General features: G+C 51.5%; 1 long non-coding RNA gene across 2 annotated transcripts; it reads right to left on the reverse strand.

Annotated features, from left to right (window-relative positions):
- Positions 1-486: 486 nt before the first annotated feature.
- Positions 487-4,333, reverse strand: LOC123112521 (uncharacterized). Of its 2 annotated transcripts, XR_006455542.1 has the most exons (5): positions 3,979-4,329; positions 2,431-2,549; positions 1,482-1,799; positions 1,236-1,316; positions 487-1,143 (listed from the first exon to the last, which is right to left on the reverse strand). It is a non-coding gene; the product is annotated as an uncharacterized lncRNA (long non-coding RNA). The 2 variants fall into 2 exon arrangements; XR_006455541.1 differs by having other exon boundaries at positions 1,236-1,799; positions 3,979-4,333.
- Between the last annotated feature and the right edge of the window lie 10,729 nt (positions 4,334-15,062).

The following is a 15,062-nucleotide window of genomic DNA, read 5'->3' on the forward strand; positions in this document are numbered from 1 at the left end:
TTCTTTCCCGGTTCCTCAGCTGGGTGACAAAGGCGGTTCCTCAGCCGCCGACTGGTGCAATTTCTCGCCCGTTGCGCCAAATGGCGCAGAGACCCGCCAAAGCCATGTTGTCGATGAAAATAGTTTCATTTTGCAAGGACTTCAATACTCGTTGTAGAAAGCCCATATATTAAACCATACTCTTTTGAAAATGTCTTTCACATTGTGAAATCCAAGTTTGAAAAAAATGTATAACCTTGCACCAAAAAATTATATTTGTATAACACTGCCCATTGCGCTAAACGACACCGAGTCCCATTTAAAACCATGTACTTGCTAAAAATATTTGCATTTTTTCAGTAACTGTTTGAGCAAATACATACAATAAGAACTTAGTAAAAGTTTAATTGATTGTCTGTTTAAGCTCACATGAAATGCAAGATGGCAACAACAGAGCACAATTGTATCATGTGCAACAGCAACCAAAATTAGTTAGCTAATAAATTGTTTGAAGGGAACCAACCATTTTAGAGTAGTTTATTCCACATCTCATTCTCTTCGAAAATGAGCCCAAGCGGCCATCAGCGAAAATAAAATTGTTTTGATACAACAATGGTAAGAGAAATGAGTAACCATCAAAGAAAGAAAACGTTTAAATTAGTTTTTTCTAACCATGAAGGAGAGTTGCATGTGAACTTTATAGAAGAAGGCCAACGTTAAGGAACAACATGTTGACATACTCATCTTGCTCTTCGTTCTTGTCATCAGTCCCGGTAATCAGCTCCTGACCAACACCTTCAGCAACAACCACGACAATGCCCCTTCTTCTTGCATATACAGGAACTCAATCCGGTCTCCCTTTCCTTAAACATGGAAATCAATCTCAAGTAGCAGCCGACTGCTTAGAGTGGCATGAAGAGTAATGTGGCCGGTGCTCCTGCTCATTAGTATGACAAGACCGGTGCCATTCACAGCTCTCACAACTTCCAAATGTGCCGCGTTGATTGTTTGTTCACTACACTCGACCAGCTCCTTGCTCCTGCGATCCGCGCTCCATTTTCGAGAGAAAACATCGGAGATGAAGATTCATTATTTTACTGAGCTCGCAGAAGTTCTCCAACAACACAATTGTGGGGGGTTAACTTGTCAGATCCTCCTTCCCATCTGCATCACACAACACACGCACACACAAAACAACTCAGAACTGCACGACACCAATCTTGAGGAAACACCAAAAAACGAACAGGGAGGCATACCACTAAGTAGGCTATTGGTCTCGGAGCATCCGCCAACCCCTATTGTTGCCGCCCGCCACCTGTCTGCCTCGTCACAGACCTCTGCACAAGGAAAATAGATCATAGTTGCACCACACAATAACATTTGGAGAAAGAACCTTGTATGGTCCATACAATAAACATTTTCTCAACAATGAGGAACATCTTTCTCCCAACACAGATTAAAAAGCAAAAATAGGCAAATTAATTTTCTGAATACAAACCCACCAAGGTAAGAAAATCAAAATGAGGCACCCAGTAGAGCGGACAGGCGCCCAACTATTGCATGCTCGAGAGTGCTGGGATCCAGACCAACCCGGCGTACAGGAGGGACGCGCTGGTGACGAGGTCATAGACCACATAGGAGAAGGACTTGATCAACGAGCACTGAAAGTAGTGAGGCGGGATTGCCTCCTTGATCTGGGCCAGCGTGAATGCCGGCTTGTCCGTCGGCGCATGCTGGAAGATCTCACTGGCGCTAGCGCGTCCGAGCAGCTCCTGCTTCTCCCGCTCCTCCGTCATTCTGCACCGACACCCATGATGTCGCTGACAACAACAGAAAGCACTGGTAATCAGACAGTGTGGATGAAGGTATATATATAGTATGTCATTCAAGAACGTATATATATTCTGCGTTGTGTGTGTATCTATTTGTCAAATGAGGCTGAGCTAAACTTCAGTTCAGGTTCAGTCAAATTTTAGACCCAATAAAAAAATGACAAGTTGGACTGGACCAGCTTTCATTCATGACAACACATGTCATTCAGTAAGCTGTACTTGGATAGTTAACTGATTGCCAAGCTAAGTAGAAAGAACTGAAACTGTAATTCAAGACTTTTGATTTGAAATTCAACCAAAAATACAACTGATTCAACGCTGTAGGTCATATGTGTCACCAATTTAAAGAAGAGCTTGCAATCCAAGCCAATATAAAAGACATGCATCATCCATAATGTTGCAAAACAAAAATCCTGAATTGGCTGGAAAATTCAGACTAAAAAGATCAACAAGTACAGAGAAAGGACCGATTTTGACAAGAAAAACTACTACTACAAGCTGCAAGAAAAACTACTACTACAATTTAATAATTGCACTGTAAAAAGAGCTTATGTTTCACAGTAAAAACTACTGCTACAATATGTAGATCTTTAGCAATGCTACCACCTCCAATGCATACATTTTATGCTATCTGGAGCCATGATCGCCACACCAAGAACTCGCAGGAGACATGGAGGAGCACGTCAGAACAATGCCCTTGCAAATAACTCACGACACCTTCACGCCAATGCCTCCAACCTGCAGATGGGGCTTTTCTAATTAGGAACTATATGGTAAAGAAACAAAAATTATCTGTTCTAACTGAGTCTCAAAAGTGATCAAATTGAAACATATTCAAAATCCATAAAAAAATAACCAAACTGGAACATGTCCAAAAACTATATATAGCTCTAATAAAAGGATGCCTTTAACCACAATAGCCAAGAAAGTAAACAAATTCTTGTGGGTTAACTTGGTGACTTAGACAAACATGAGATCTGGAAACAACCTAAGCGTGCTGCGCCGGTGTGATTCTTAGAATATTAAAGATGCTCAATTAAACTCCCATTGGGCATAAGCAGTAAGCTATCTCAAAAACTATCAACCAAAAAAGATGTGTTTGAACTGTGATGGTGTAACCTTGTACTGCTCAACATTATTCCTCAACCATAACCATGTATCAGTTAGTTGGCAACTTGGCATGGCGATATATAACTCAAAAGCATATGCCAAAAACTGATGATGCGTACCAATATTATTTTAAATCAGCACGGTATGATGCATTTTCACAATAATCAGCTTTCAGTTTATTCCAGAGAAAACAGTTAAACACCTCCCACGATAATATGCCGGCCATCTATAAAATAGACTTCGAGCAAGCAGGCATAATTAAATTAGTGAATTGCACGGATGGGCTAGCAGTTGACCTTCAGCTATATCAAGACAAAGAAAGATGGAAATAAGACACACTTGGGTCACCAGTAAATAGACAATGGAAATCACAGAACGGATCTGGGTCATGCAATGCATGTATGGAAAATTCCAAAATCCCCATAAAAACAGAGCAAGTAAACTGCACATACTACATAACTGTTTGCATATTCAACACGTGCAGATCTAGATTGGTCTGCTGGCATCGCAGGTTCTCCTGGCCAGTGAGCTACATCCAAACTCGTATCTCCCATAAAGAACAAGAATACTAACTGGAATCAGCCAAATTGCAGACAAGGCGATCAAACCTACTGATCTCATAGAGAGGTGGCAGGCATAATGAGAGCAGGCTTCAGCTGGAAGAAAGAAAAAAAAGCTATGATACACCGAACCCATAGGAGTTGCCATTAGAGAGAAATCTATAGGAGGGAGAGGGGGGAGGGGAGTGGGAGAAATAAAGCTAATGTTGTTGCTACTTGCTGAGCCTGCGAGCCGAAGGAGGCGAGCAGATCGAGCACAACCGGCTTTCCTGCGTTGAGCTACTACTGGATCTAAGAGCACCGGGGAGGGGGATACCGTGACAGCATCACCGTGCGCTCAGCACTACCAGATTGCCTCCAGAAAGATAAGAATGGCAGCTTGGCGGGCAGGGCACCCGCGACCACCGGGGAGGAGGACACTATGGCGGCGGCGGCTTGGTCCTTGACGACGGTGTGCAGCGCGGCGATGGGGTGATTGAGAGATCGAGTCAACGAACCTGGATGCCGGAGTGGGAGGGGATCGCCGGATCTGGGCAGCCGTGGCATGGGGAAAGGAGGAGCCAGCGCCCCGACCATCCATGGCGTCCCCTGCATCGACCTCCTCATCTCCGGCTTCCTCCTTTCCCAACATCCTCACCCCTCCCCTCCATGGGAGGTGAGAGGACGAGCGCGTGGGAGGCGGCAAAGCTGGGCAGAGACAGGGCGACGAGGAGGGAGGGCGTGGCGGCGGCAGACGAGGGAGGAAATAGGAGGAGGGAGGGTGTGGCGGCTATGGATTGGGGGTTGGGTTTGTGCTTGCTGCGCCCATGACGTGTGCGCTCGCACACGGCGCGGCAGGAGAGGCTGCCTCGCGCCCCCGCACCAGGAAAAGCAACACCTAGCCGTTTCGATCCAAGTGGCCACAGCGTCGGCCCACACGTCATCCCTCGCCATGATCTACCGATCGATAAAAATAAGTGCGCATAATTCCAGCGACGATCGAACGGCCAACGCGCGAAAAAATACCTGGTCAACACTGATCGAACGGCCAACAAAGGATGCCATCGGGGGAGCTCCCTGGAAGCGAGTTGCCCAGCCTCTGTTTTGTTTTAAATGATCCGACAACCCCGAAGTGACAAAAATCAGGATACTTCTCGGTGATGACCGTAGTTTGAGGAGTTCATGTATTCACTATGTGTTAAAGCTTTATTCCGGTTCTCTATTAAACGAAGGCCTTAATATCCCTTAGTTTCCACTAGGACCCCGCTGCCACGGGAGGGTAGGACAAAAGATGTCATGCAAGTTCTTGTCCATAAGCACGTATGACTATTTACGGAATACATGCCTACATTACATTGATTAACTGGAGCTAGTTCTGTGTCACCCTATGTTATAGCTATTACATGAGGAATCGCATCCGGCATAATTATCCATCACTGATCCATTGCCTACGAGCTTTTCACATATTGTTCTTCGCTTATTTACTTTTCTGTTGCTACTATTACAACTATTACAAAAACCCAAAACTATTATCTTTAGTTTTGCCACCGTTACCTTTATTATCATACTACTTTGCTACTAAATACTTTGCTGTAGATACTAAGTTATCCAGGTGTGGTTGAATTGAAAACTCAACTGCTAATACTCAAGAATATTGTTTGGCTCCCCTTGTGTCGAATCAATAAATTTGGGTTGAATACTTTACCCTTGAAAGCTGTTCCGATCCCCTACACTTGTGGGTTATCAAGACTAATTTTTGGCGCCGTTGCCGGGGAGCATAGCTCTATTCTCTGAGTCACTTGAGATTTATATCTGTTGATCACTATGAAGAACTTGAAAGACGATAGAACCAAGATTTTGCCCTCAACTACGAGGGGAGGTAAGGAACTGCCATCTAGATTTGCACTAGATTCTCCTTCCATCATTAGTAAGCTTGCGACACCTAAACCTGCCACTGCTACGAATTCTGATATGTCGCATGTTATTGATGATGCCACTTCTTCTATACATGATGAAACTACTTTTGTGCGTGATACTACTTTGCCATTAGGTGAATTTCTTGATGAATAACTTGCTAGAGTTAGGGGGAATGAAAATATTGAAGATGCTATTATTGATGATAGTGATGATGAAAATTCTCCCAATGATTATGTATTGCCTGTTGTTCCTGAGGGTTATGTTATGAATGAAGTTGCTAGAGCTATCTTTGCTTGCAATGATAGATATGATCTTAAGAAATTATTAGCTAAATAGAAGCAGCAATCTCTTAATGCTAGAATGAAATCTGATCCTACTTTTGCTACTTCACCTATCTGTGTTACTGATAAGGATTATGAATTCTCTGTTGATCCTGAGATTATTACTCTAGTTGAATCTGATCCTTTTTATGGCCTTGAATCTGAAACTGTTGTGGCACATCTTACCAAGTTGAATGATATAGCTACCCTGTTTACTCATGATGAAAGATCTCGCTATTTTTATATCCTTTAGATATTTCCGTTCTCGTTAAAGGGTGATGCTAAGACTTGGTATATTCTCCTGCTCCTGGTTGTGTGCGTAGTCCCCATGATATGATTTATTACTTCTCTGCTAAATATTTCCCTGCTCATAAGAAACAAGCTGCCTTGCGGGAAATATATAATTTTGTGCAAATCAAAGAAGAGAGTCTCCAACAAGCTTGGGGGAGGCTTCTCCGGTTACTTAATGCTTTGCCTGATCATCCTCTCAAGAAAAATGAAATACTTGATATCTTTTATAATGGACTAACTGATGCTTCCAAGGACTACTTGGATAGTTGTGCTGGTTGTGTTTTCAAGGAAAGAACAGTCGACGAAGCTGAACTACTTTTGAATAATATGCTGACTGATGAAAATAATTGGACTCTTCCTGAGCCAATTCCTGAAGCAATCCCTGAACCAATTGAACCAACTCCTGAGCCTATTCCTAAACCCACTCCAAAGAAGAGAGGTGTTTTATTTCTCAGTCCTGAAGATATGCAAGGCAAAGAAATCAATGAAAGAAAAAGGTATTAAAGCTGGAGATGTTAAGAATTTACCACCTATTGAAGAAATACATGGTCTTAATATACCGCATGTTGAAGAACCACATTGTCTTGATAACCCGACATAGGTAGTAAAGGTAAATTCTCTCTATAGATATGATAAAGTTGAAATCCCCTCTACTAAATTTCGCAGCCCTTGCTTAGATGAATTTGATGACTTTATGGCTAGACAAGAAAGTTTTAATGCTTATGTTGGTAGAGAGTTAAAGAATAATGTTTTCGAGGTAGGACGCATGTGTCAGATTTCGTGTTCCGGCAGACCCTCTAGGTTCAAACTCTGGGGTGCACGCGAAGATCAAACCCCCTACCTACCTACGTCTCGCCGCCTCGCAAGGATCTAAACTACATGAAGAACAACACAAGGGACACGAGGTTTATACTAGTTCAGGCCACCATTGTGGTGTAATACCCTACTCTAATTTGTGGTGTGGTGGATTGCCTCAAGGGCTGATGATGAACAATACAAGGAAGAACTACCTCGCGAGGGGAGGAGTTCTTGTGGTGGTGGATCTGGCTAAGGTTTCTCTCTCCTTGTTTCGCTCTCTAGATGCCCCCTACTCTTGTGGTGGCTAGTCCTATTTATAGAGCAAGGCCCTGGTCCTCTTCCCAAATATTGAGCGGGAAGGGCGCCAACAATTGGCCATTTTGAAGGGGAACATCTAGTACACTTATCCTGACTAAAGTCGGTCCTCGCCTGCCAAAGACTCTGGCGGTGACGCCGGCATGGGCTCCACGATGACCTCCATCCTGCCGTTCTGCTGGTCTTGGTCTTGTTGCACCGAAATGGTTGCCTTTTCTTGATACTCTTGCCTGCGCTTGCTCCCTTTGCACCAAAGAGGAAACAAGGACTCTGCGCAGGCCGGCGCCTGCCTGGCGTCCGCCTGGCTTTGGTCGTCATGGCTTGCATCACGGGCACCTCGTGAGGTACCCCGCCTTGATCTCTCCGCCTCCTCGCGAGCCAGCCTGACGAGGCCGTGTCTGAGGAAGCTTCCTGCCGCCCGCCCCGCGAGGGTCTTGAGCTTTGTGTTGATGAAGATGGACCGTACTGGGCCACTCCTTGAGCCACGCCGCAGGCCGCAGGCAGGCAAGTCTGGGTACCCCCATTCCCAGAACGCCGACAGTAGCCCCCGGGCCCAAGGCGCGCCTGGACTTGGCTTAGCAGAGAAGCGAAGGGGCAAGTGCGAAGCACCGCGGGCCCCAACAGCCTGTGGCCTTGGGCGCCACATGGCGGTTGATTGGACGTGGGCGACCCTGCTTCCCCACGACGCCACGGCAACTGCATGGATTGACAAGTGAGCAGTACCCAGCCAGGCTTACCTCCTTTGCCTTCTCCGGTCATTGCCCAGATCCCCTTTCTCGCTCTCATCCTTCTCGCTTCCGAAATCCTTAGATCTACTCCAACCTTGCGTCCTAGGAAGGCATGGCGCCTCGCTAGACCCCGGCCGGAGCTCGGTACTCGCCCGCTTTGGATTCTCCGAACGTGTCGGAGAAGAACCTTGCCCAGACGCGCCAGATGATGGCGGCGCAAGGCAACGACGGGGCGACGGTGGTCAAGGTTGGCTCCGCCTTTCCCGAGCACCAAGGAAGCACATTATACCCGCTCTTCGTGAGCGCCATCGCCGCCGGACTGGTGCCCCCCTTTTTCGAGTTCTTCTTTTCTGTTCTCCGCCATTACAACCTGCAAGCTCTACACCTCCATACCAACTTTGTTCTTCTCTTTGCGATTTTTGCCTACTACTGCGAGGCTCATGTTGGGGTAAAGCCCTCAGTGGCCTTGTCGTGCCATTACTTTTACCTCCGGGTTTCTCGCGGCCCCATCACTGCATGCGCGAGCTTCATTGCGTACTCCAGTTCCAATGCTATCTCGAAGCCCGGGAAGAGGATTGAAGGCTTCTGGAGCAAGTGGGTCATGGTGGATGCTGGGCGCATCCACCCCCGGCTGATCCTGCCCACGAGGCAGCCTGAGGCCATCGACGCTTGGTCCCGTGCGGAGCTCGTCGATCCCCGCGCGAAGCCAGTGCTAGAGAGGATGGACGTGGACCTGTGGCCGGGCAACATGGCGACGGCGAAGCTGACCGAGGCGTCGCTCCTGAGGGAGTTCCTGGAGCACCGGGTGGCTCCGCTTCGGGAACACTCGCTCCCGCAGTGGAGGCTTCGCCCGAGCCCCATAGTCTTGGCCGACAAAGATCTGGACGCGGTCCTCCAATCTTTGGTTGGGGGAGATGTGGCGAGACTGGAGGGTGCTCCTGTACCCCTGTTCCTTCAGGATGATTGGGAGTAGGTGGTGAACTCCATGCCTGCTTTCAACGGGGACGGGCCGGTGCCCGCGGTGGTTCCTGAGGACCTGGCGGCCCGGACGACGGTGAACGTGTCCTCCAGCGACTCCAGCAGAGAGGATGAAGAAGATGGGCAGGAAGAGGAGCCCGACTCCGAGGCGACCGACGGGGAGTCGAGAGAGCCCCTCCCTCGGCCCAGGTCCCGCGCTCTTCGCCTTATGCCGGACGACGACGAGGATGGCGACGAGCGAGGCGGTGAGAGCTCACCCCTGATCCCGAAGAAGGACAGGTCGGGGCTGGTTCTCCGCGTGCCTACTCCGGCTCCGAGGCGATCTGCAGACGCACCTCCTGCTCCTGAGGCTCCTAAGATTGACCCCAGCAGCCGGCTCTCGGGCTTCAAGTTCGGCCGGAGGTTGCTTGAGTCCGCGGTCGATGACCAGTAAGTGCTTGATTCTCGTTTTCCTTCTCATTCTGTTGTTGAGGCTTGACGTTCATATTCCTTGGCTAGGTCGGCGCCTGCAGCGAAAAAGCTGAAGGGGGCCCCTGAGGCTTCGTCCGGGGCAGCACTTCCACCCACAGGAGAAGGGTGCGGCAAGGCCCAGGCTTCTCCTACCCGGTCATCCTCGCGAGGCCAGGCGGGGTGTGCTGGGGCAAGCTCAGCCCCCGTGGCCCAAGCGACTCTCGAGGCGCCTTTGCCTGACGCTACCGTCGCAGTCATCGGGGTGCAGGATGTCCCCACTCATGGTGCCGTGATCTCGCTGTCGTCTTCTCCTCCTACTCCGCCAACTGCCATTTCTCCGACTCTGTCTACTGTCCTGGATCGTGCCTGCTGAGTTGGACCGGCTGCGAGGGGATCTCCAGGGCGCCGACCCTCGCCTAGTGGCCGGGCGCTTGGAGCTGGCCTCCGGCTGGGTCTGCTTTGATGCTTCAATTCGAGCGGTGCTGGTTGAGGCCACGACGGCCTGCAACAAGGAAAAGCGGGCCATCCTTCAGGCCAAGGCCGCTCGCGACGCCGCCTTGGGGGAGGTTGCGGATGTTCGGGGTTGCTGCAAGGCACTGGAGAGCAAGCTGCAAGGCCTTCACGACCAGCTCGCCAAGGAGGCCTGTGACTGCCAGGAGAAGGAAGCAGAGATGAAGGCTCGTGAGACAGCCGCCAAGGACCGGGAAAAGCCGAGCTTGATGAGCGCCATGGACGCTTAGATATGCTGCAGCAGGCATTGGAGGCGAGGAAGATCGAGCTGGACGGCAAGGCACGGGTCCTGGCCGAGGACCACGTGGCCTTTGCGAAGCTAGAGGAGAAAGCTCGCGCCTTGCTGAAGACGCTTTATGACAGCGGCCTGGAGAGTCCGCTGGCCGGTGCCAAGGACGGCCCCACCAAGTTGCTTCCCTTCTTGGTCCGTGCCCTTGAAGATGTTGCCATCGATCTTGGCCCCACGGCTGAGGCTGAGGCACATGTCCTTTCTTCTGCGGCGCTGACGCGCGTCTTTACCCATGTCTACCTTCGCGACCCCAACGTTGACCTTGACAGCCTGCTGGAGCCTGTGAGTGGCGAGCTTGCCGCTGCTGCTGCTGAAGCTGTGAAGGGTCGAGCGGAGGCTCTACTGGCGAGGTTCCGTGCCTTCAGCACAAAGCCAAGGCGAGGTGCTGCCGATCTCAAGGCTCCACGAGGCGAAACCACCCAGCGCAGCTCCGCCGCCAGCGATGGCGCTGTCGGAAAGTGACCCCTTCGCGGCTCCTGTCCTGCTTTCAGCTCCTGCAACATGCATCATGCCTCGTGGAGGCGTTTAAACTTGTGTTTGGCGTTGTGAAAACAATCTATGGACTGTAATATTTGCTTTTGAATTCCTTGAGATTTGCGTTGTTCCTTCCTACTTGCTTGTGTTCTACGTCGGCAGAGCCCGGCCCCGCGCATACCTCAGCTGCCGTTAGCCCTGATCGGAAACCAGGACGGGACCAAGGAGTGAGGGGCTACGTGACCAGTTAGGCTCCTGAGTCGCGATGCTCAGGAGTCCCCCTTGACGCGCGAATAGCAAGTAGGGAGGGGAGATGTATGAGCAGATTTAACGTTCTACGTCGGCACAGCCTGGCCCCGCACATACCTCAACCACCGTTAGCCTTTCAGAACTAAGGGGTGAGGGGCTACGTGACCAGTTAGGCTCCTGAGTCGCGATGCTCTGGAGTCTCCCTTGACGTTCAAACGGCCTTCATACCTTGGCTCCACTCGAGGAGAGACGTGCGATGAACCAGGCCCGAGGGGCTTGGCTGGGTGGCGTACGTCTAGGCGTGACCCAGGCGTAGCTCCCATGCCCATCCCCCTCGCGCGGCACTCCTGAGGGGAGGCGTTACGATGAGGCCGGACACTAAGCTCTGGGCTCCCTGAGGTTGATGCAGCCGAGGGCCACCCTCAGTTGTTTATCACCAGCGCGGAGCATAGCGCTTTCGTATGTGTACGGTCATAGCCGCTCCTCGGCAGTGTCGTCAGCCAGCATGGGGCATGGTGCTTCCACTGGTGTGTGGGAGGGGGCTCCCCTCTGAGAGGAGCCCCCGGGGCGTGTACAGCCCCGCCCTGACACGTGGCTGGCACGGTAGGGCTTGCCGAGGTGTATCTGGGCACCCGTGAGCCAGCACGGGACTCACGGGGCCCTACCTCAAGGCGGGTTGCCCCTGGCTCTGGGCCTTTACTTGTAATGTGCTCCTGCAAATTTGGTTAGATGCCGACGCTCTACGTCCTCGGGTCCCGGCCCTTGAGCGAGCTCAGCCATCGCTGGTGTGCCAGGTCGCGATGCCGTGGACAAGGCCAGGAGGTGAGGGCTGGAGAGCCAGTAAGAGTCCATGAGTCGCGATGCTCAGGTACCCCCCCTTTAACGTTCAAGCTGCCGGCATGAAGGAAGAAGGGTGCCGCCACAAGTATCAAGTAATGATCATGTCGGGTCAAACGCACGACCCGAATAAGTGCGAGAGGGATACATGCCACTAGGTCTGGCCCGAGTGGCTTGGGGATAATGCAGCCCGAGAGGCGCCCCCAACAAAGCAAGTTAACAAGATGAACAAAAGGGATGCATGCCGCAGGGACGGACCCACGCGGCCTGGGAATGATGCAGCCCTGAGGGCGCTCCCAGCTGAAAAACGAAACTCGAAGGATGTCACCTAATGATGTTGAAGATGAAGGGATGCTGAAGTAGCGGACGTCGTGCGCTGCGGAAGCCGATCTTTACGAGCCCCCAGGCCCAGGAGCCTCGGGAGGCTCCGGAGGCGCTGGTGGCTCCTCGCGGACCATCTCCATCTCTGCCAGGACTGTGGAGTGCCTGGCCGCCTGAGCCTCCAGGATGCACCTCATGAGGCGCTGGTGCACAACAGCCGCGTTCGGCAAGCCGTAAGGCATGCAAACATAGCTGTGGGGTGGACCTTCGCAGCGTCCCACGCATGAGGGCCAGAGGCGCTCCTGAGAGGCGGCTCGGTTGAGCCCTGGTATGTCGATGCAGACGCGCAGCCCACCATCCTCGCCCGGATGGGGAGCTACGGCGGGTAAGCGGCGGCTGCCACTCATGACTCTTGACTCCTGCAGCTCCTGAATGATCTCACTGACGAACTCCTGAGGGTTTGGCCCACCTTGCCTTGCTCCTTCCTGAGGAAACTGTGCTTTGTTACACGCCTCCAAGTGGTGCCCGAGCGCCTCCCTCGTGATCTTAGCAAAGTCGATGGCCCTCCAGGAGAGAGCCCCCGAGCCTTGCTTGAGGAGGGCGCCGGACGTGCCTTCCTATGAGACAGAAGGAGGCGCCCCTGGAACGGGCACGGACTCTGAGGGGCCTGCCTCCCGAGGGTTCTGACCAGGCGATGTCCTCTTCTTCTTAGGGACTGCCTCGGGAAGCCTTCCGCTCCTGTGATCTGGGTCTTCAATTGACGCGGCTTGAAAAGCACGCTCCAAAGAACACACTGCGTCTCTCTCTTTGCAAGGCACCGTGATGACTCGACTACTTCCTAGCATCTTGAGGATTGAGGGAGTCCCGGACTAGGGGGTGTCCGGATAGCCGAACTACCATCATCGGCCGGACTCCAAGACTATGAAGATATAGAAGATTGAAGACTTCGTCCCGTGTCCGGATGGGACTTTCCTTGGTGTGGAAGGCAAGCTTGGCGATACGGATATGTAGATCTCCTACCATTGTAACCGACTCTGTGTAACCCTAGCCCTCTCCGGTGTCTATATAAACCGGATGGCTTTAGTCCATAGGACGAACAACAATCATACCATAGGCTAGCTTCTAGGGTTTAGCCTGCTTGATCTCGTGGTAGATCTACTCTTGTAACCCACATCATCAATATTAATCAAGCAGGACGTAGGGTTTTACCTCCATCAAGAGGGCCCGAACCTGGGTAAAAACATCGTGTCCCTCGTCTCCTGTTACCATTCGCCTAGACGCACAGTTCGGGACCCCCTACCCGAGATCCGTCGGTTTTGACACCGACATTGGTGCTTTCATTGAGAGTTCCTCTGTGTCGTCACCGATAGGCTCGATGGCTTCTTCGATCATCATCAACGCAGTCCAGGGGGAGACCTTCCTCCCCGGACAGATCTTCGTATTCGGCGGCTTTGCACTGCGAGCTAATTCGCTTAGCCATCTAGAGCAGATCGAAAGCTACGCCCCTGGCCGTCAGGTCAGATTTGGAAGTTTGGACTTCACGGCTGACATCCGCGGGGACTTGATCCTCGACGGATTCAAGCCACAGCCGAGCATGCCGAACTATCACGATGGGCATGATTTAGCTCTGTAGCCGGATAGTACCCTGGAGGCCGCACTCGAACCCGCTCCGATCTTTGACTCGGAGCTGGCTGCGCAGACCAAGGATGGATGGCTAGACACCACCTCGGGGGCTGCAACCTCTACGGCGATAGAGCCGAACACCGATCTTGTCCCCCATGAAGCTCGTGACTCCGAGGTGTCGGACTCCTTGCCGGACTCCGGACCTCCCGCGCCCCCTCCAGTCGAATCCGATTGGGCGCCGATCATGGAGTTCACTGCGGCGGACATCTTTCAACACTCACCTTTTGGCGACATCTTGAGTTCGCTAAAGTACCTCTCGTTATTAGGAGAGGCCTAGCCGGACTGCGGCCAGGACGGTTGGAATGCGGACGACGAAGAAATTCAGAGCCCACCCACCACCCACTTGGTAGCCACTGTCGACGACCTAACCGACATGCTAGATTACGACTCTGAGGACATCAACGGTATGGACGACGATGCCAGAGACGACCAAGAACCAGCGCCTAACGGGCGCAGGAAAGCCACCCCATCCCACAATGTATGCATGGTGGACACACCAAAAGGAAGCAACAATGAGGAAAAACGGGACGTGGCGAAGGACAACTCCCCCAACAGACAAACAAAGCGGTGACGCAAGCGCCGCCCGAAGACCGGCATCGACAAAAACGGTACCCATATGGACCCGGCCCTAGAGTAGGGCGAAGCAGTGGACGACGCACACGTCAACAAGCAGCCAGCCGGACATGAACCGGACAAGCAACCCATCCCCGGCGAAGATGATCTCACATCACCAGAGCATACGAATCTCCATAACAGGCTCGTCGCCACTGCAAGAAGTTTGAAGAAGAAAAAGCGGAAGCTCAAAACAGCGGAAGACACACTCAGAATAAGATGGAGCAAAGTACTCAACACCGCAGATAAATATGGCACTAGTCACCAGACAAAGAGCTACCCGAAGCGCAAGTTGTTGCCCGAATTTGACGAGGAGGCCTTCGAGCCCCCGCAGTCAAAAAAGAAAGGGGCCGCCTGGCCGGATAGACGACCAGATGACATGCCAAGAGCAACACGGGGCGCCACACACAAGCCGGCACATGATCAGCATAAAGATCTTTAGAAAAAGGATAACCCGTCCAGGTCTATCTATGGGCCAAAAAAGAAGACTCCAGGAAGTAACACAACCAGCCGAGCATTTGAAGACAACGGCACACCCAAATACAGGGGTGCCGCACACCCACTATGTTTTACCGACGAGGTACTGGATTATGGATTTCCAACGGGATTTAAACCCATAAACATAGAGGCATACGACAGAACAACAGACCCCGGAGTCTGGATTGAGGACTATATCCTACACATACACATGGCAAGAGGAGACGATCTCCATGCCATAAAATACCTACCCCTCAAGCTCAAAGGGCCGGCTCGACATTGGCTTAAAAGCCTCCCAGAAAATACGATTGGAAGTTGGGAAGAGCTTGAGGATGCGTTTCGAGCAAATTTTC

This window comes from Triticum aestivum, chromosome 5B (assembly GCF_018294505.1).
Source record: "Triticum aestivum cultivar Chinese Spring chromosome 5B, IWGSC CS RefSeq v2.1, whole genome shotgun sequence".
In the NCBI taxonomy this organism is placed as follows: domain Eukaryota; kingdom Viridiplantae; phylum Streptophyta; class Magnoliopsida; order Poales; family Poaceae; genus Triticum; species Triticum aestivum.